General features: G+C 34.4%; 1 pseudogene; it reads left to right on the forward strand.

The window, feature by feature from the left end:
* The first annotated feature begins 19,931 nt into the window (after positions 1-19,931).
* LOC141520008 (nuclear ubiquitous casein and cyclin-dependent kinase substrate 1 pseudogene) lies at positions 19,932-20,681 on the forward strand (annotated as a pseudogene).
* The last annotated feature ends 1,338 nt before the right edge of the window (positions 20,682-22,019 follow it).

Below are 22,019 nucleotides of genomic sequence, written 5' to 3' on the forward strand. Positions count from 1 at the left end.
CACTAAATCCCATTGCCTTGCAAAAGCCCAAAAATAATCTCTTGAAGAGAAAGGATACTAGGAGAGAGATGTGAATTGTCAAAACATATCAATATTTTTTAAAACATAGGAAATTATTCCTGACTTTGAAGAAAGTAGTTTCAATTGAGTGATAAAGTTAGAGACCAAATTAGAAGAAAATGAGAAATGAATGAGAGCAATAGAATTAGAATCATTGATCTGAGATTTACCTTTCAAATTGGTGTGAAAGGGAGAAAATTATAGAATTATAGAATAGTCAATTATAGAATAATCATTTCAATAATCGGTAGAGTCCAGTGTAGACATTTTCTATATGTGGATAAACTTTAATATATTTTTGATGGTGATAGGTGTCCTTTATTCTTGAAGAAGACCTTGACATCAGAGGAGGTGATGCCTTGACAAGCACATGAATTGAATTTGAGTGAGGGGGTGCTGTATTTAGGCACTCAGTGACCAGATATGAGTCTGAATGACTGGAGATGGCCCTCCATGAAAGGCAATCAGGGTTAAGTGACTTGCCCAAGGTCACATAGTTGGTAAGTGGTTGGTATAAAAGGTTGGATTCGAACTCTCATCCTCCTGACTCCAAGATCAGTGTTTTATCCACTGTACCACTTTTCAACATACTGAAGAGTACCCTGAATCCATTAAATAATTCATTTTTAAAGTATTTCAAAAAAGGAACGACAATAAGGAATCGGAATGTAAATGGAGAAAATGCTTCCTACCACCATCATCACTACTACAAAAAGTATATAATAAAGACATAAGCAATTTTGCATCTTTCATACTTATCACTATAAAATAATGAAATAACCTGCCCACCTAACAACATTATCCTTAATCAAAATACGATAAGGGAAAAGGCAGAAATTTGAGGACATTTCTCTATAGCAATCACATCTTCATAGTGACACAATTGTCAAAAGATGTAGAAAATGCTAGATCTAGTTGTGTTCATTGCTTATTGGTGATTTTTAAAAGGTCACATTTGACATGCCAGAAAACTCAAAGTTGTGGTTAGGAACTTAGGGGTGAGGAATGCAGTATATTCTAAAATATGTGGCCAATGTGTCAGTTGATTCTTCTGAACTTTTAGTTCTTATCTTTGTTAAAATTAAAAACAGAAGGTTCATTGTACAGAGAGGGATATATTTAGAAAAGAATGTGATATAAAAACAAAATGAATCAATAAATTGTTTTTTAAAAGAATTACATTGGCCAAGGCATATAGATACATGTAGAAAAAATGTTTGAAGCAAAAATAGGATTCATAGTTGTCAGTCATGAAATTGGATTAAGTTATTAAGTATTGAGAAGCATAAAATATATACTTTAACTTTAACAAAATCTTAAAGAGAATCCTCCAAAAAAGATTTCCCTGGAACTTGTTAAGATCTTATGAGATTTCATGTCAGATGCATCTACAAAGATGATAAGTTTTGTTCAAAAATCCTCTGATCATTAATATAAAGTGAAATATAAAAAATTGATATATAATGATTTTTAAATTTGTATAGGGAATGTTCTATCTAAAGTTCAAATGAAAGAAAGTGATTCCTTATAGATTGTGAGGAACATCATTTATAAAAGGTTTATGGATTAAATTGTACTGATTACATCAAGTCTCTAATAATAAAGAGCCTTATTAACAGTTTTCATGCCTAGCAAGAAGCACTAGCAATACACACATGAAAAATCAAATAGATGAAGAAAGACTATTGCCTGAATATGCCATTCAATTGAAAAGGCAGCTAATTTTGTTATTGTACCAATAAAGGAAGGGAAGGAAATAAATATTTATATAGTCTTCTATATACCAGGCATTTTTTAAAAACATGTATTCTTGAGAAAGGGATTATTCTGGAACAATGAACGCAGGATTAAATGGAAGGGAGAAAACAAGCTGTTTCCTGTTAGAAAATCACACAATATTTTTATTGATACAAAAGTTTCACTGACCCACAAAATTCATCTAAAACCAACTTTCTCCCAGTGATGCTCTAGGGTAATTATTCAGAAGAATACTCAAAGAATCAAGGAAAGGACAATTACAAGATGAATGATAGCATAAGTAGACTGAAATAAGAACTATCAAAGATGACTTGCATCATAGTGGCAATATATATATTAGAGAAATATCTTTGAACAGGAGAAAGGGCTAGATGACATCAGATTTCCAGATGGTATAAAACTGGAATGATTTTGACAAATGCAATGAGGTACAATAGAAAGAATAAGGAATTTTCATTTCAAATACAAATGAGAGTTCAATTCTGACATTTTATACCTGTGTGATCTTGGACAAATTCCTTAATCTCTCTTGCCCTCAGTTTCTTCATCTGTACAATGAGATAATTAGACTAGAAAGCTTCAAAGGCCCCATTTAACTCTATATCCATGGTCTTATGAATCTATGAATAATATAAAATGAATTCAATTAGCAAGCAATTCTATAAAAATTTATTCAGTGCCACCATGTAAAAAGTACTCTGTTGAGTACCTAGAATAAAAAGTCAAAAAAAAAAAAAAACAAACTCCATTCTCTAGGATTTTGCATTCTAATAGGGCAAGAAGAGAGGACTGGAATGGAATGTCCAACAAGTTCAAAAACAAGAAAATATCAAAAACATACTGCATTTTACAGAATAATTTCTAAAGAGAACAAGTACTAAACTCAGAAGGATCAGGGAAGTCTTTCTCAAGGAGATGGTACCTGAATTGTGTTTCAAGGGAAGATAAGGATTCTTAAAGGCAAAAGGGACATGAGAAAACTATGACAGGCATAAGGAATATGTAGACTGTACAAAGAGAGAATGTGATATATAGATAAAAATGAAAAGAAAAACTAATAAGCAATGTAAATTAAAATCGAAAATGTGGGAAAAAATAACATGAACAGAGACTGAAGATGTGGTTAGGCACCCTATTTATTGTAGAAGGGTTTAAAAGTCAGATTGGGAATTTTGCATTTTGGATGAGAGGCAAGAGTGAATGGTTTGTGGTTACTGATTAGGAGAGTGACAAAAGTGCATCTGTCTTTTACAATTATAAATTTTGTATCAATATGAAGGATAAATATGAGAAAGAATAAATAATAATCAGGGGGCTCATTTATAAGACCATTATAGTAATCTAGGCAAGAGGTGATTAGTCTGGAACTAGAAACAGATGTTTTGTTAATGGAATAAAGTAAATAGATGTAGATAATAATGTGAAGAATTGACAGCACTTGGCAGCATATTAAATTCCACAATTAAATTTCACTAATATTTATTAAGAACCTACTATGTGCAAAGATAAAAAATGAAATACACACTGCTCATAAGACACTTACATTCTATTGGGCAAGCAGATGCATGTGGAGATAAGTAATATAAAATATATAAATATCATAGAAAATAATTTCAAGAGGGATAGAGTGTTAACAATGTAGGATCAGGAATTCTCATCTAGGAGGTGATGCTTGAGCATCATATTGAAGGAAACTAGAGAACCAAAAAAGTAGAGGTGATAAAAATAAATATTAGGGGATGAGATAAACAGAGGGGAGGAGTCAAAGATGACTCCAGGATTGAAAACCCAAATAACTGGAAGGACAAGAATTATTTCAGCAGAAATAGAAACATCTTCCAGAAGGATTGGTTTGAGAGAGAATGGAAGAGAAAAAAATATAATGAGATAGTTTGGACATATTGCCTATGTAGTGTCAGAGATGTCCTGGAAGAGATGTTTCAACACAAAGTCAGTGATTCAGGACTGGAGTTTGGGAGAAAGATGAAAGTATATTCTTCCTTTAGATATTCTACAGCTTATTAATATCCTTCCTGAAATGTGTTGCCCAAAACTGAATACAGATCTCCATAAATTTGCTATAATTAGAAAAGAGAATAGTTGAACAGTCTCTCAGCTATACCTCTTCTAATGAAATCTAAAATAGATTTAGCTTACTTTGGTTGCTGTTTAATGCTTCTGTCTGATATTCATTCAATCCATTCTATTCATTAAAGTCCACAACTTTTCCAGCTAGACCACTGTCTAGTCATGCTTCTCACTTTAGTACTCATCAAAGTGAGAGGATTTTTGAGCCCAAATGTAATGCTCCATAGTTACATTAATTGTTTCATTTTATTATTTTCAGACAAATGTTCTATACTACCAAAATCTTTTTTCTTAACTTATATTCGCTATCTCTCCTAGTTCTGCTTTACCTGAAATTTGATATTATGCAATTCATGACTTTATTGAAGTAATTGATAAAAAATTGTGCAATAGCACAAGGGCAAGCACAGGTCTTTGGGGCACTCAGTGAATGGTAAGCTTTCATTCAAGTTGCCACTGAACCATTCTTTGTGTTTAAATCACTTAGCATGCAATTCTGACACTCAATGCCAGTCAAATCCTTCATTGAATAAAATATCAATAGTGAGAGAAAGTCAATTCCTGCATTGCATATGTTTTAAATTTGGGGTTCTGAAAGCCAATTGTATATTTATGTATGACTTAAACCTTGATCCCAGCTGTTAGTTCATGAGGGAAAACCCCTTAGATTCCCACAATTTTTGCATTTTATACTGTGAAATCAAAATCAGCAAATAGACTTTCAAGTGCTGGATACTTAATGAAGGCAAGGGCCATTACTTGAATAAAAGAGCACTTTAAATAAGAAAATGCTGATTTTTGTTTTGATTGTTCTTTCCTCACTCATAACATTCTGTTTTCAATATGTATGTACACACACACATATACATATACACATATATATTAAATTTCTAAACATACACATATATTTCTAACAAAAAAGATAAAGACAAATCTTTTTAGAAGGGCAACAATGGGACCATGCAGGTATTTGGGGGAAATTTACTTGCTTATTATGGCCATATCTTCATTAAAGCAATGATAACTTTCAAAAAGACTGTAGATTGGGGCAGCTAGGTGGCACAGTGGATAGAGCAATGGCCCTGGAGTCAGGAGTACCTAAGTTCAAATCCGGCCTCAGACACTTAATAATTGCCTAGCAGTGTGACCTTGGGCAAATCGCTCAACCCCATTGCCTTAAATAAAAAAAGAAAAAAAAAGAAAGGGCAAAAAAGACTAGATCAAGGGATGATGGGAAGAGGCTATATAGCATCTTCATATTTAAATTCCTAGGAGCCTAAACAAGGTAAGGAAAGTGAGAGGAATAAAACAAACATTTCATCGTCTACATGTGATCCTAGCCATTAGCCAGATAAATAGATGATATTTATATATAACCTTCAATTAGCACTTTAAAATACCCTTGTCAATACAACTATTTTCAAAGTTAGGTCTTTGGTGTATCTTTGATTTTAGATGGGAGGTACTCTTTATCTTAGTATCACAGATTCCCAAGCTTTGTATTTTTACATATACTTCAAAACTAAATCCTATTTTCCCTTTTGTGAATTCTTCCATAGATGTTCTGGGGAATACATGGTAGGACTTTCCTCATTCTTTTAATATCTCTGATATATCAGCTAATCATCTGGTATTGGATATGTTACTAGCCCAACTCTTTTTGCTGTTGATATAGATAGATTGATAAGTTGATATAAAGATTGATAGATTGATAGATAATTTCTTTGATAGTTCCTCTTATCCTACCTTTTATATACTTCACTGGGATATTTTACAACCTATTTATTCTACCTTTCATTTATCTTTTTGATCACCAATCATTTTAATTATTTAGGTCTTGTGATTCTATATGTGATTCATCCACACTATTATAATTTAGGGATTATAAAACTTTGCTTTAGTATTATGGTCTCTTGCCTGATCACACTATTGGTTTATTTATAAACTAGAAACCATTTTTTAAAATTGTTAAACTTTTTTGACCTTGAAGGATAACCTAGAGACAGTATGAGCTTTAGTCCTAGTCCAAATGCTTTAATTCTATGAAACATTTCAAAAATTCTACACTAATCCTCTGAAAGTCAAGTCAGCATATGACTGAAGCAAAAGACAAAGAATATTAGTTTCTTTTTGGTCCACTACCTGGTTTTCATTAAATCTGTTCCTCAACATATTTTTGAAATTCAGTATGTGTTTATTTTCATGACTATGCGGAATAGGTATCAGAAAGATTGTGCTGTGCTCAGTATTAAGGGCTGGCAAGTTACCTCCAACTCTACCTCATATAGGAGGATCAAAAAGACTAATTGTCTCTGATATTTGCACAGCAGTTTGTAATTTTTAAGCCCTTTCACACTGGCAAACTAATTTTGTCCTTACAACAACCCTGTGAGATGTGTGAGCAGGTTTCATTTACTATTCTTGTGTAATAGATGAAGCCCCTCTCTAGGCATTTATTTGTGAAACAGAAAATATTTGTCAAAGATTTGGGTATAGACACAGGATATGTATGTTGATGGAGTTGTGTTTGGCTAAAAAATATTGCCAAGGCCAAGAAGAGAACTACGGTTGGTGACTAAAGAAGGTCAAAGCACCTGGTTGCAGTCCCTTGACTAAGCAGAATACTACCATATGTGACTGAATGGGAGAAGGTATACTTCCTGAGTAAAGATCCAAACTGAAACCAAGAAAGCAGTGACTACACCTCACCCTGAATCATATTACCTTGGAAGGACAGAAAACTCACAAACCTCCAGAACTAGTGCTGCAAACAGTAGCAGAAAAAATTCTATGAAGTTTGAGATAGTGCCTCTCTACCCCTCTCTCCTCCCCCCCACCCCAGAGAGTAGAGTGCAACTTTAACATAAAGTTTAAAAGGAAAGAAATAGACTGGAAAATGAGAAAACAGCTAGTAAAAAAAGAACTTGACCTTAGTAGAAAGCTACCAGAGTGTCATGGAAAAACCAGGAAAAAAAACTTAAAGAAGCATATTGTAAAAAGAGCTGCAAGTAAAGTATCAAAAAAACATGGTAAATTTGACTCAAAAGCAGCAAGAAGTCTTAGAGGAATTAGATAAGAGTAGTACATGAAAATTGGAAAACAGAAATGGGAGTGATGCAAGAAAAGTATGAAAGAAAATTAATAACTAGTAAAAGAGGCATGAAATATACTGAAGAAAATAAAACTTTAAAAAACAATATTGGGGGCAGTTAGATGATGCAGTGGATAGACCATTGATGTTTGAATCAGGAGGACCTGAGTTTAAATCTGCCTTCAGACATTAATTAACTGTTTGACTCTGGGCAAGTCACTTAACATCAATTAAAATAATCAAACAAAATAAAAGAATTGGCTTAACAGCAAAAGAGGTACAAAAATTCACTGAAGAAAAAGAATCCTTCAAAAGGAAAAGGAAAAATTCTCTGAAGATAAGAACTACTTAAAAATCAAATTTGGTCAAATGGGAAAAAAAAAGATACAAAAGCACATTGAAGAGATAATTTTTCAAAGCCTGGGGATGGACAAGGAGAAGCTAATGACTCCATAAGAAACAATAAAGCAAGGAATTAAAAATAGAAGAAAATGTGAAATCTATCACTCCAAAAAACATTGACCTTGAATATAGATCTAGGATGGAGAGCAATATGGAACAATACCTAATGAGTAATAAGTCTGTTCACATTGACCCAGCAATTTCAATTCTAGGCCACTATCTGGGAAAAAAATCACAAAAAGTGGGAAAGTCCCACATGTTCCAAGATATTCATGACAGTTCTTTTTGTAGTGTCAAAGAATTGTACATTGAGGGGATGCCTATCAATTGACAAATGGATTTGTTATGGTACATGAATATTATGGAATACTATTGTTCTATAGGAAACTATAAATGGTTGGAATCTAGAGAAGCATGGAATGAATTATAGGATCTGATGCTGAGAAAATGGAGCAGAACCAAGAGAACATTCTACACATTAACAACGATAGTGTAGTTCAGAGAACTAGGACAACCCAATGAGATTGGCTATGGACAATGCTATCCCCATCAAGAGGAAGAAAAACAAAGTAAAACAAAACAAAACAAAAAACATTTTAATTGATGAACACAATATTCACTTTTTAAAAAATATCTCTTATTCACTACTTTCGCTTAATCCTAATTCCTCATACCAAAAATTACTAATCTGTAATCATATTGAACACAAATATGTATACATGATATTAATCTGACTGACACTGAGGGGAGGGTGGTAGAAACAGAGGGTGGAAGGAAATTTTGCAACTTAAAAATATACATAGACATATGGATGAATGCTGAAAAACTTTCATAAAATGTATTTGGGAAAATAAAATAGCAATAAAAATAGATCTAGAAGAGATAATGTAAGAATTCTTGATCATCTGAAAGCCATAATCAAAAAAGAACCATGACATCATATTTCAAGTAATTATAAAGGAAACTGTCCTAATATCTTAGATCTGGGGCTGAGATAGAATTTGAATGAATCACCTACTAAAAGTGATTCAAAATGAAAACTTCCAGAAATATTATACCCAAATTGCAGAACTCCCAAGTCAAGGAGAAAATATTTCAAATAGCAAAAAAGAATTCAAATATCATAAAGCCACAGACAAAGCACATGAGATTTAGCTGCTTCCACGTTAAGGGGACAGAGGATTTGAAATATGATATTCTGTAAATCACAGGAGTAAGGATTATAATCAAGAATAACCTAATGAACAAAATAGTACAGTCCTTCATGAACTAGTTAATGAAGTAGAGGATTTCAAAAATTCCTGATACAAAAAACTAGACCTATAGAAAATGTGATATTCAAAAACAAGAATAAGAGAAGCACAAAAAAGTAAAAATGAAATAATAATAATAATGTAATGAGATAATTTTCTCACCTTTTTGAAATTTTTTGTACTATAGCTAATATGGAAATGTGTTTTCCATGATTTCACATATATATTATTGATATCATTTTCTTATATTTTCAATGGGTCAGAGAAGGGTGAGGAGTGAGAAAATTTGGAACGCAAATTATTTAGATGTTAAAAATAAATAAATAATATATTCATTTAAAAATGATGAGGTTCAAATGATCCCTGACATCCTGTCTATAGCTATAATTGTAACAAAGATGCTAAATATGTCCACCTGAGGATTAGTATGCTTCTTACTGCTTTTACCTATTTAAAGCACATAATACATCCATTTATGTGATAAGTCTATAGAACATTAAATATAAAAAATCAAGAGTGACTTTTCTTGTGATTGTTTCTTTCTAGAATATATTCAGTAAAAATAAGAACAATGAGTTCATGTTGATTTCCTCTAATGGTCTCTGTTATTGAATGATATTTCAGTCAAGATTAGTGATGATTACAGCAATGATTTATATAGTTAACATATGTTCTCTTATTTTATATTCATATAGCTTTGTATGTAATCTAAATATTATCTCATTCTTTTAAAGATAAGGAAACAAAGACTCAGAGATTGATATGCAATTGAACATACAACTGATAATAGTTAGGATAAGTCCCTCTATTTCGAGTCACTTCGCCATACCAGATCCGAAAGGCTGACTATATCTTTTTCCATCTTTAAAAAGTATATTTGCTGATTTTTTACACTATTATCATTCCTTTCTCCTTTTCAGAGATCCATTCCATATAACAAATAATATTTTAATACAAAAGAAAAAGAGGAGGAGAAAATCATCATAACAAATAAATAAATCCAAAAAGTCTGAAAATAGGTGTCATGCACAGTTGCAGACCTCTCACTTCTGATAAGGGAAGAATAAGATCATCTTATCATCTCTTCTTTTGGACATTTGTTCATAATTTTGCAATATTAACTTTTTATTATTTATTTTTTCTAATTATATATAAAGATAATTTTCAACACTCATTTGTAATGTTTTTTCTCTCCCACACTTTCTTCCCCCATGCCAGGACAGAACATAATATGATAAAATTTATACATGTACAATCATGGTATACATATTTTCATATTAGTCATCCTATGAAGAAGAATCAGAACAGAAAGGGAAAAATCACAAGAAGGAAAAAGCAAAAAACTATTAAAAAGTTGAAAATAGTATGCTTTGATCTGCATTCAGATTTCATTGTTCTTTCTCTGGATATAGATGACATTTCCATGACCTTCAATTTTTTTAGAATTGTTTCTGATTTTTGTAGATATCCAACTTTTTATTTTTTTGTGTGTGTGAATTTTTTTCATTCTATATTGTTGTAGTCATATATATTATTTCCTTGAGTCTTCTTACTTCTCTTTACATCATTTCATGTAGCTATTTTCATGCTGCTCTATATTCGTCATATAATGTCCTCCATAAAAATTCCTCCTTGAATGCTTAGTGGTGACCCTGACTTCTTGAAAGCCATGACCATGACGCCAAAGGCCTGATCAGATGCATCCAGCTGTAACAGCTTCAACTCTAGTCCTATTGATGATGTTAACTATATGAAAACCAGCCAAACTGGCTTCTCAGAGACAATTTGGTTGTTGGAGAGTAATTCTTTTGTTATGGCCATCGATAACACAAAGAAAAATAGAAAACAGTTCTCATGTTAATGAGACACTTTTCCACTTTCAGATGTTTCTGAAGTGGTACAAAAGGAAGGAATCACTCAAAAGGTTTTAAGAACACTTCCAAAAATTGCATGTTTTTATCTATCCTCAATACCATAATCAAAATATTCTACATTAAATACACATCTGATATGTCATTTCTCCTCAGTTCTATTATAAAAGATCTGAAATTGTGTCACATGGACTTCAGAGGTCATCAGATTGCATTTTGTAGGTGAAAGAAAACATCCCTAGCATCATTTACAGTCAGATTCTCAGCTTTCAAAGACAGTACTTTCTCCCCACCCTGACTGTACTACATTACTCCAAGGATGAAAACAATATTTAAGAGCCTTCCCAGTGTGATTCTAGTCTGTTCTTCTAAACTTATATGCCCTTCATGTACTCAGTGTTCCAGATTAATGAATCTACTTGCTGTTACCCTAAATCAGCACTTCATTTTCTGCCTCTATGTATTTGCCAGTTTACACTGCAGACCTGGAATGAATTGTTCTATCACTTTTATTTTTTGATTCTTGAATTTCCTTAGGGATCTATTTTGTGAATTCTATTAGAAACATTTTCTTATCCCTCTAGTTCCTAGTGATCTTTTCTTTTCCAAATGATTATATTTATTAGACTTCTTAAATGTAATATCTATCCCCAATACCACTGATGAAATCAGAGAATAAATTTCAATAGAAAAAGCTCTGAAAATAGGAACCATAGTTTTTTTTTCTTTCTATCTACAGTGACTGACATAGTGCCTTGCATATACAAGGTACATAATAACATATATTTGTTTCATTGAATTTAATCATTGGTCTTCTAAAAGTGACATTTTTGTTCACTGACCCAAAAGCTGATATGCTATTAAAGGAATTATATTTGTTACATCAATATTGTTATTCTTGCTATAATTGAAACAAAAAAGGCTTTAGAATGTTGCACTTGAATGGAGGGGTGGTTCATAATTTTTTTCTAGAGAATCAAGCAAAGATTTTGATGAAGTTAGTTTCATCGTGCAACCAAAATCAGTGAAAATAAAACTACTTCTGGAATCTTATCTTGTGGTTCTCATGATAATAATAAGCCAAAAGACCACCAAGAGGATGACTTAAACTTATGTATCAACATCTTTTTCAAAAGATGAAATAGAGACATTCTTGAAGGAACCTGACAGAATTGACTATATAAAGAATAATAGACACATATCTAACTATATGAATTCAAACTATGAAATAGCAGTGCAGTTCTGGACCCAAGAGAAGACATATGCTTAGAACAGAGCACTCAGGGGCAGCTAGTTGGAATTAGCTAGCTTGGGCAAGTCACTTAAACCATTGCCTTGCAAAAAAACAAACAAAAAAACCCCAAAAGAATAGAGTACTGGATATCAAAGTCAATGAGAAGACTTACAGCTCCCAGTGATTGAATACATTAGCCCCTAGGAACAATGAGACTGTTCCTGGGTCTTTGAAAAAGCAAAAAGTCCTTCTCTTCTTCCTAGCAAAAGAAGACCTAAAGGGAAAGATCCTCTGTTGTTTCAGGTACAGGTACAGTCCCACAACTCTTAGCAGCTCACAAAGACAAGGCTAGCTTATTATATATCCACCTGCACATACTCAGCTACATCGTCCCACTATATTAAAAAATGGTAGGACATGCTAGGTGGTGCAGTGGATAGAAGCTGGCCCTAGAGTCAGGAAGACCTGCATTCAAGTCAGGCCTCAGACTCTTGATTCTTACTACCTGTCTTAACCTGGGTAAACCACTCCATTACCCCATAAAAAATTGGTAAAAGAGAAAACATTATCTAAAATTAAGAAATTTAACAAATCCAAAAACTTCACAATTCTACATCATGAATACTTTTTTTTCCTAGAAGAAAATAAGATGTTTCTAGACATGATGAATAATATCACACATAAGGACCTTTGACTTATTCAAGAAAGGAAAATATTGTTCACAAAGGTAAGTTTGAGACATTTTTGTATTGGCTATTTGTAGTCAAACCATCAGCTAGTTTAAGTAAAAGTCAAAATCCATAACAAAATAAAATGGCAAAGATGAATAATTCAAATGATGATACATCCAACCTGATATTTCCAAGCCAGCTACTGATAAGAAATGGAACACTGATAAACATATAGAAACTGACTCAGATTACATTTTCAATAAACATTTTATCAAATTAAGTCATTAACATTTTACAATTATTTTTAGGTTGAATTTTTAAATTGCATGAACTTTCTCTGTTAGACTCTACTACTGGATTATTCATGTTAGTCGATATCAATTTCATTACAAACATTCACAAAATATTGTGAAGTAAGAATAAGAGATTTACCCCCCAAAAGTAATGAAAATCAATGAAGTAGAAAATAAACCTAAAGAAAGATGGGCATAAAACCCAATTACAGCAGATCATTAGAAGTACTTTTCAATGTGCAACATGAAGTAAGGAAATTGATATGAAATGGAATATATTTGACAGCATAGCAAGAGTCATTAATTTCCATCATTTATGACAATGAAACTAACTGAATTTGGACAATAATACTTCAGTTTCAGATGTGATAAATAAGCAAGTGAAAATAGCACTGAAGAAGATGAAGTCATGGAGAGCAAACTAGTACATGTAAAAGAAATCAGTACTTGGAAGTACCATAATTAAGAAAGCACTAGATGAACAATTGCCCCAATATCAGAAAAAGGGGATGAGAAAAAATGGAAAACAGTATTAGTGTAAAAAAAGTGACTATAAAAATAGTTAATTTCCTTAGAATTAGCAATTCCATTGCTGGCTATCTACTCAAAAGACATTGAAAACAGGAAGGTCTGAAGGACTTCATGGGTGGAGAAGAGATGGAGACACAAACCCAGGAAGCTTGAGGAGCTTTTCCCAAAACAAATTTTAATAAAGTCTCTTATAAGACCCTAAAGCTACAGAACCCACAAAAATCTTTCTAAAAGACGTTCTAAACTCAAGATGTAAGGGAGGAAATTCATGGGGGGAAAAGTCTTTACATGTGGTTAAAAGGAGAGTACAGCCCAACATAAGTGGAGAGCTGGGAAAACAATGGGAAGAAGGCTTTTCTACAGTGCAGCTCAGGTCCTGTTGGCCAGCAGTGCAGCAGGAGAGTAGTGATGATACCAACCCCTCAGAAGGTAAAGTTCAAGCCTAGAATCTAAGTGTAGCAGGAAGGTACAAACCATGAGCACCTGAGACATCAGAATCAAAAGCCAGAGATCAGATCTACAGTTTACAGTACCAAAAAACTTTGAAACTATACTCCCTAGGACCCAGGAGCAGAGTTCAACCATCAAAATGATCAAAACAAAAGTGATAAAAATAGATAGCTACTATTCCAATACTGATAATTAAAAACATCATCTAGGAAGAGTACAGCAGTAACAAAATGCCTATGTGTGAAGCCTCAAAGGGAATTATGAAATAATTTCAAAGCCCAAAGACCTCTTGAAAAAACTCCAAAAGAATACTTAAAGTCAAAGAGAAGATCAAGGAGAAAAACTGAGGAAAGAAATGAGAGTCATGTGGAAGAATTATGAAAAAAAAATGATGGGAGAGGGGCAGCTAGGTGGTGTAGTGGATAAAGCACCGGTCTTGGAGTCAGGAGTACCTGGGTTCAAATCTGGTCTCAGACACTTAATAATTACCTAGCTGTGTGGCCTTGGGCAAGCCACTTAACCCCATTTGCCTTGCAAAAACCTAAAAAAATGATGGGAGGAAACAATACCTTTAAAAGTAAAATTGGCCAAATGGAAAAATAAATCAAATCTTCTAAAGGTAAAAATTGACCAAATGGAAAAGGATCAAAAAACTAATAGAAGAAAATAAAACTTTAAAAATTAGAATTTGAAAAAATTGAAATTAATGACTGTGAGATACTAAGATGTCATCAAACAAAACTAAATAGCTGGAAAAAAATTTAAGAAAATGTAAAGTATCTTTCAAGGAAAATGAAAGACTTGGAAAGTAGATGTATAAGAGATAATTTATAAATTACTAGTCTACCTGAAAACCAAGATCAAAAAAAGAGCCTGGACAATATCATTCAGGAAATTACCATGGAAAATTGCCCTATATCCTAGAACAAGAAGATAAAATCATCTTTGAAAGAATCCATTGATCACACCCAGAAAGGGATCCCCAAATGAAAACAACAAAGAATATTGTAGATAAATTTCAGAATTCTCAGCTATAGAAGAAAATACTATAAGTAACCTAAAGGATGCAATTTAAATACCAGAGAGCCACAGTCAGGATTACACAAGACTTGACAGCTTCAACATTAAAAGATCAGATGTCCAGGAATATAATATTCCAGAGGGCAAAGGAGCTAGAATTACAACCAAGAATTGACTAGTTGCAAAATTCAGGAAATTCTTTCAAGGAAAACAGATTTTCAGCAAAAGGTATTGTTTTAAATTTACTGATAAAACAACCATAATTGAACAACAGAAAATTAATCTTCCAATATAAGTCAACAATAAAAAGGTAAATGAAAAGGGGGAAATGTTAGTCAATCTCTACATGGGAGGGTAATTATAATAACTCTTGAGAACTGTATTTCTCTAAGAACAGTTAAAAAGAGAATGTTTAGACAAAGGGTGCGGGTATAAATTGATCATGAAGTGGGGATGCTTGAGCTGATATTTTACCTTACGAGGGCTGTATTTCTACTGGGTCAATTGGAGGGGATGTACATAGAGAGTATATAATTTAATCAAGAAGAGATGATGCTTTACATCATATTTTAGTTCATGAGGGTTGTGTTTAAATTGGGATAGTTGAAAGGAATGTACTTGGAAAGAAATATGCTATAAACCAATAATAATTTTATGAGACATTTGGCTCTTGAGCATTGTATTCCTAATGACCATTGGAGAAAAAATACGTAGACAAAGGATGTGGGTATAATGTGATTATGTTGTCATATGCTAATAGATTAGCCAATCAATTCTTAAGAATTATACTTCTATCAGGACAGATAAAAGTAATATACTTTGACAGATGGTCTGGGCACAAGAAAAGTGTAAAACAAATAAGACATGAAAAAAGGAATATACTGGAAGAAGGTAGAGGAATTAGATGATAAATGATTTCACACAGCATGGGAAAAAGGAATTATTAGAGAGCTAAGGCATATGAATATAATGCAATTCTATTGCACCAAAAGAATCAATGATAAGTTATTTTCTTCCAGTGCTTTCAGTCATATCCAACTCTTCAAGATCTCACTTAGAATTTTTTTTACCAAAGATAATATAATGCTTTGCCACTTCCTTACCATGTCACAAAACTAGGAAATATCTGAGGTGAGATTTGAACTCATGAAGTTTCCCTAGCTTCAGGTCCAAGACTCTATTCATTTATTTGAATAAATTAATTCAGAGCAAATTAATTGAATTGGCCAACCTCTTGGAAGAGAGGTAGGGGGTGATAAGTATAGAATATTGTTTAAAGAAAATTTTGGAAAAGTCAGAATAAAAGGTACAGACCATCTCTCTCACCCATTTAATCTGAGGTCTAAGAAGACCAAAAGATTGAATAGTGGCAGGAAATTATAGATGGGTTTTTTTTCATCCCAAGACCAAGAATCCATCTTGCAGGCAAGTTCCCAGGACAAAAACTTGGAAGAATAAAAGTGAGCCTTTATTTCATTTTTTTTTTTACTACAAGGTTGGAACTCAAATTTGACTAGGGACTCCGACAATGAAGAGATCTATTTCTCTGTTTCTCTGAACTTGAAATTCCTTCAACAAAATGGACAGTGGCTGACACTAGCATCTGTGTATTAAATATTTAATTAATTTTTAAAAATTTTATTTATTTAAGGCAATGGGGTTAAGTGACTTGCTTCACAGCTAGACAATTATTTAGTGACTGAGGCCAATGTTCTATCCACTGTGCCACATAGCTTCCCCTGTGTATGGAAGATTTAACAAGGAATAAGCCTGAAGTTGTGTTGCCAAGATTCACACTAGACTTCAGAACCTACAAAGTTCAGAATACAAAGGAACTGATCATTTCATTAGATCAGATACTTAAGGCCCACTGAAAATTTGTTGTTCACATCCTTGAGTTTCAACTAAGTACACTGAAGAACATAACACTCAATATCCAGAGGATGTAGCAACAAGACCCTTAGAAAATACAAACTAAGACAATACAGAGGCCCAACATTCTTTCTATATGTGCACAAACCCTAATCCTAACACAAATGACCAATTCAGAAAGTAATCTGGAAGATTTAGTATATAGACCATTGTAGAGATGAGATATTTTGGAGACAGAAAGAAATGTTTCTCCAAAATTTCTATAAGGGTCATATCCCAAGAAAAACACAACAACCACAAAATCTATTAGAATTCCTGGAATAAATAAATCAAAATTTTTTTAAGTTGAAAATAGGTATCTCTAGAAAAAAGAATTTTTAAAGAAAAGAGAAAAATAAACTAAAGACTAAGAAGAGAGATAAAGACATGGGATAAGACATATCAAATAAAGTACTTCCATCCAAGATGGTGGAGAGAAGCCAGGCTCTGTACTAAAATCTCCTAACTTTCCTTCATAACTAATATGAATCAAGCCCCTTAAAAAAATTCAATCAAGAAAACCCAGAAAAAAAAGAACTTAGGAGGACATCTACCAACAATGTCTGTCTCAGGGGACAGTGGGTGACGTGGGGTGGAGAGTAGAAAGCCATTGTAAAGGCAATGGGGTGAGGCCTGAGAACTAAGCTAAGAACAGTCTCAAGAGCTTAGCTGTGTGGGTGGTGTGAATGGTGGGCAAGAAAGTTCTAACTAGGCTGGAGGGAGATTTTTCAGTGCAATGGACAGAAGAGTTGCAGAGAACAACTAGATATCTATCTGCTCAGCTTTGCTGCTCTGCAATACAAGGGCCATGAATCCCATTTTTTTTTCAGTGGAACCCCACCCCGACCCCATCCCTGGGAAAAAGTGACTCTTTCCAGAACAAGTCCAGTAACAGCTCCCCCTCCCATTCCCCGCCCCCAGGCTCAGGTGTGGGCAGCAGATCTCTCTCTCAGTAGACTAAGTAGATTAACTATCCATTCAAGGACCAAGTCCACATTGGACTAGGATAATTCAGACCCTACTACCCTGCCCCAGTACACCAGAACTAGGGAGTGGACCACAAATCAAGGTAAGAGACATTCCAGAGAAGGAGTCTAGCATCCCCTTCTGGCCATCCCACTTGGAGTTACTAAACCCAGTGAGCAAAGCCTCTAGGGCTTTCAACACCAAAGGACTTTGAACCAACCCCACCCCAAACAAAAGCTCCTAGGAAAATGAATGAAATCCAGCAGAAAAGGGAGTCCATTGAAAGCTACTTTGAAGCCAAAGACTCTAACTCAGAGAGATCTAGAACTTATGAGGAGAATATGAATTGGTCTCCAGCCCAGAGAGATTTCTTAGAAGAGATCGGGAATAAATTTAAAAAACAATTGGAGGGGCGGCTAGATGGTGTAGTGGATAAAGCCTTGGAGTCAGGAGTACCTGCATTCAAATCTGGTCTCAGACACTTAATAATTACCTAGCTGTGTGGCCTTGGGCAAGCCACTTAACCATTTGCCATGCAAAAAAAACCTAAAAAAAATCAATTGGAAAAATTGGGGAAAAAAACTCAAGAGAAAATTAGCACCCTGCAACAAGAAAACAAATACTTGGAAAATACAATTGGAAAAGTGAAAAAAGAAAATAATTCTCTCAAAACAACAAATGGTCAAATGGAAAATGCCTTCAAAAATAGAATTGACCAATTGGAAAAAGAGTTACAAAAGTTAAATGAAGGAAATTCTTCTAAAAAAATAATGGAATCCAGGGAAACGAATGACTTCATAAGACAACAAAAGTCAGCGAAACAATAACAAAATAATCAAAATAATAGAAGAAAATGAAAAATAAGTCATCAGTAAAACCAATGAACTAGAGAATAGATCCAGAAGAGACAACTTAAGAATCACTGGGCTTCCTGAAAACACTGAAAGTTTAAAAAAGCCTGAACTTAATATTTCAGGATTTAGTGATGGGGAAAAATGCCCTGATATCATAGAACTAGAAGGCAAAATAGTTATTGAAAGAATACATGGATCCCTCCTGAAAGGTATCCCAAAATGAAAACATCAAGCAATACTGTGTCCAAATTCCAGAACTATCAGATAAAAGAGATAATCTTGTAAGCAATCAGAAAGAAACAATTTAGATAGCAAGGACTCAGTAAGGATCACACAGGACCTGGCCCCATCAACATTAAGGGATCGAAGGGCATGGAATGTGATATTTTGAAGAGCAAGGAAGCTTGGAAGGCAACCAAGAATTCACTATATAGCAAAACTCAGTCTTCTCTTCCATGGGAAATAGATGGACATTTAATGAAATAAGAGACTTCCAAAGTTTCCAGATGAAAATCCCAGAGCTAAAAATAAAATTTGAACTTCAAACATGAGATTTGAAAGACATGTGAAAAGGTTAAAGGTGGGGGGGGTACTATCCAATAAGATGAAAGTGGCTATATCCCCACCTGGGAGAAATATTCTCATAACTCTTGAGAATTGTAACTCTATTAGAGAGAACATACATAGTCAGAAGTAATAGACAGTTATGACTTGTCTGTGACTCTGATAGAATTATTAAAAAACAAAATCTCCTTAGAAAGGAGGGGATCAATAAAAAGATGGGAAGATGGAGGAGATTGAATGGGGAAAATCACATTACATGAAGAGGTACAAAGAACCTTTTGCAATAGAGGGGAATAAGGGAGGAGGTGAGAACCACCTGAATCTTACTCTCATCAGATTTGGCTCAAAGAAGGATTAACATACACACTAAGTTAAGTTACGAAACTTATTTTACCTTTCAAGTTTTATAACGAAAAAGGTGGGGGGGGGAACTTACAGGAGGAAGGGAGGAAAGAAGGAGTGAAGGGAAAGGGGAAGGAAAGGGGAGGGAGGTTGTATATATAGGGGAAAACACACTGAAGGCAGTGATATTCAGAAGGAAAATACTGGAGAATATGGATAAAGTGAAAAAAAGGGGGGAAAATAGAAACAGAGGAAAGATAGCATGGGAGACAATGAAGAGTTACTAATTATACCTTTGAATGTGAATGAGATGAATTCTCCCCTAAAATGTAAGAGAATAGCAGAGTGGATTAAAAACTAGATTCCAACAATATACTGTTTAACAAGAAACTCAATTGAAGTAGAGAGATACATATAAAGTAAAGGTAAGATCCATTTTGAAGAGACGGGGGAATGGGGGCTCGGCGGATCCCCGGGGGCCTGGATCCGGTAGCGGAGGAGCCGGAGGAGCCAGCAGCCCGGGCCTCGGCGTCCAGCTCAGCCGGGGGTGGGGGTGGGGGGCTGGTCTCGGCTTCCGTGGAGCCCCGGCTTTGGCTGCGAACATGTCCCGGCCCGTCAGAAACAGGAAGGTGGTGGATTATTCACAGTTTCAAGAATCTGATGATGCAGATGAAGATTATGGAAGAGATTCAGTGCCTCCAGCTAAGAAAATCCGATCATCACCTCGAGAAGCTAAAAACAAGAGGCGGTCTGGGAAAAATTCACAGGAAGATAGTGAGGACTCTGAAGAAAAGGATGTGAAGACCAAGAAGGATGATTCACACTCACCAGAGGACAGTGAAGATGAAAAGGAAGATCACAAAAATGTTCGCCAACAGCGTCAGGCAGCATCCAAAGCAGCTTCCAAACAGAGAGAGATGTTCATGGAAGATGTGGGCAGTGAAGAAGAACAAGAAGAAGAAGAGGCACCATTCCAGGAGAAAGATTCTGGCAGTGATGAAGACTTCCTAATGGAAGATGATGATGATAGTGATTATGGAAGTTCAAAAAAGAAAAACAAAAAGATTGTGAAGAAATCCAAGCCTGAAAGGAAAGAAAAGAAAATGCCCAAACCTAGGCTAAAGGCTACAGTGACACCAAGTCCAGTGAAAGGCAAAGGAAAAGTGGGCCGTCCCACAGCATCGAAGGCATCAAAGGAAAAGACTCCTTCCCCCAAAGAAAGAAGAGGATGAGGAGCCAGAAAGCCCCCCAGAAAAGAAAAAATCTGCCAGCCCTCCACCAGAAAAATCTGGGGATGAAGGGTCTGAAGATGGAGCCCAGTCTGGGGAAGATTAAAAAGTGATGGTTTGGGGAGACCTTATTTTAAAAAAAACATGGGGGGGAGAAAGAAAATCTACTTTAGGGTAGAACATGGTTTTGACTATGGCTTGACTCATGGGCTTTGAATGCTTCCTTACCCTGCCCCCCACTGGTGAGAGATAACAACATCTCCTTACCCCACTCTCCCTTTTTAAGAGAAAATTATGGTCATTTTTTAAAATTACTTTTGTCTTTTCCCTCTCCCAGTCTCCAATAAAAGCCATGACAAAGTATCCAACGAATTTACCATCTAACTTTAAAAAAAGAAAAATGAAAGGGTTACTAACAGGTGAAGCAATAAGATTTGAGGCAAACACTATTGAAATTTTAACTTTACTAAAAGTTACCAAGATGAACAGGAGGAATCCAGAAGACAATATGAATTATAAATGAAAATGGTTGTTCCTTATTTACCTGAATTTTTTTTATCACTGTCAGCAAAGACAAAAATGTTTACATTTAATATTTTTTAAACATGAATCTAAATTGTCATTGGCTAGACAGGAAGGTGATGAATATGAACACCACCTTAAATATCCCATATCTCTAACCCCATTTGGGAACAACCAGGCCACATAATTTTTTGGTGTGGGGTTTTTGTTGTTATTATTTTGTTTTGTTCTGTTTCACTCCTGGTCATCTCAAAGAGAATAGGAACAAGTAAATCGTTTTTTTTTCTGCTAAGGTATTTAGGGAGTTAAATGATGCTCAACCTAAAAATCAGGGGAGCAACAATGCATCAAAATCTAAGTGACTTTGTTTCAGATCTGAATATCCATGGTTTATGTTTTTAAAATAAAAATGTATCTATTCTTTTTCTTGGAATAAATTTTACCAAGGATCAAGAGGAATTTAGATTTTAACATCAAGATTGCTGTTACCACCCACACAGTGGGTTTCTTCTCAAACTGACAATGTTTAGGTCTTAAGCCAATAAAGAACCAGTTAATGTGAAACTAAATCACAGAGAGTTGGGTTTTTTCCTTTAAGAAGTGGAATTCTGTTATAGCATATCTATGCGCTCAGATCCCATGAGTCATGCTTTGGTCAATTCATATGGTAATTTGGGAACAGAATGTTTTCCTATCCCACCCTCTTGTTTCTCCCCAGAAATGTGGTATGTGCATCTGTGAACTTCCTGCTGCAATATGGGACACAGACCCCCACACACACCTCACACCTATTCTAGGACATTGTTTTTCTCCACCTACAATTCATCTTCATCCCATCCTGCCCTGGATAGGGGTTTCCTACCTATTGCTGCTCCTGACTTACAAACCCTCTGTCTAGATATTTATCGA

Source organism: Macrotis lagotis, chromosome 4 (genome assembly GCF_037893015.1).
Source record: "Macrotis lagotis isolate mMagLag1 chromosome 4, bilby.v1.9.chrom.fasta, whole genome shotgun sequence".
Lineage (NCBI taxonomy): Eukaryota > Metazoa > Chordata > Mammalia > Peramelemorphia > Peramelidae > Macrotis > Macrotis lagotis.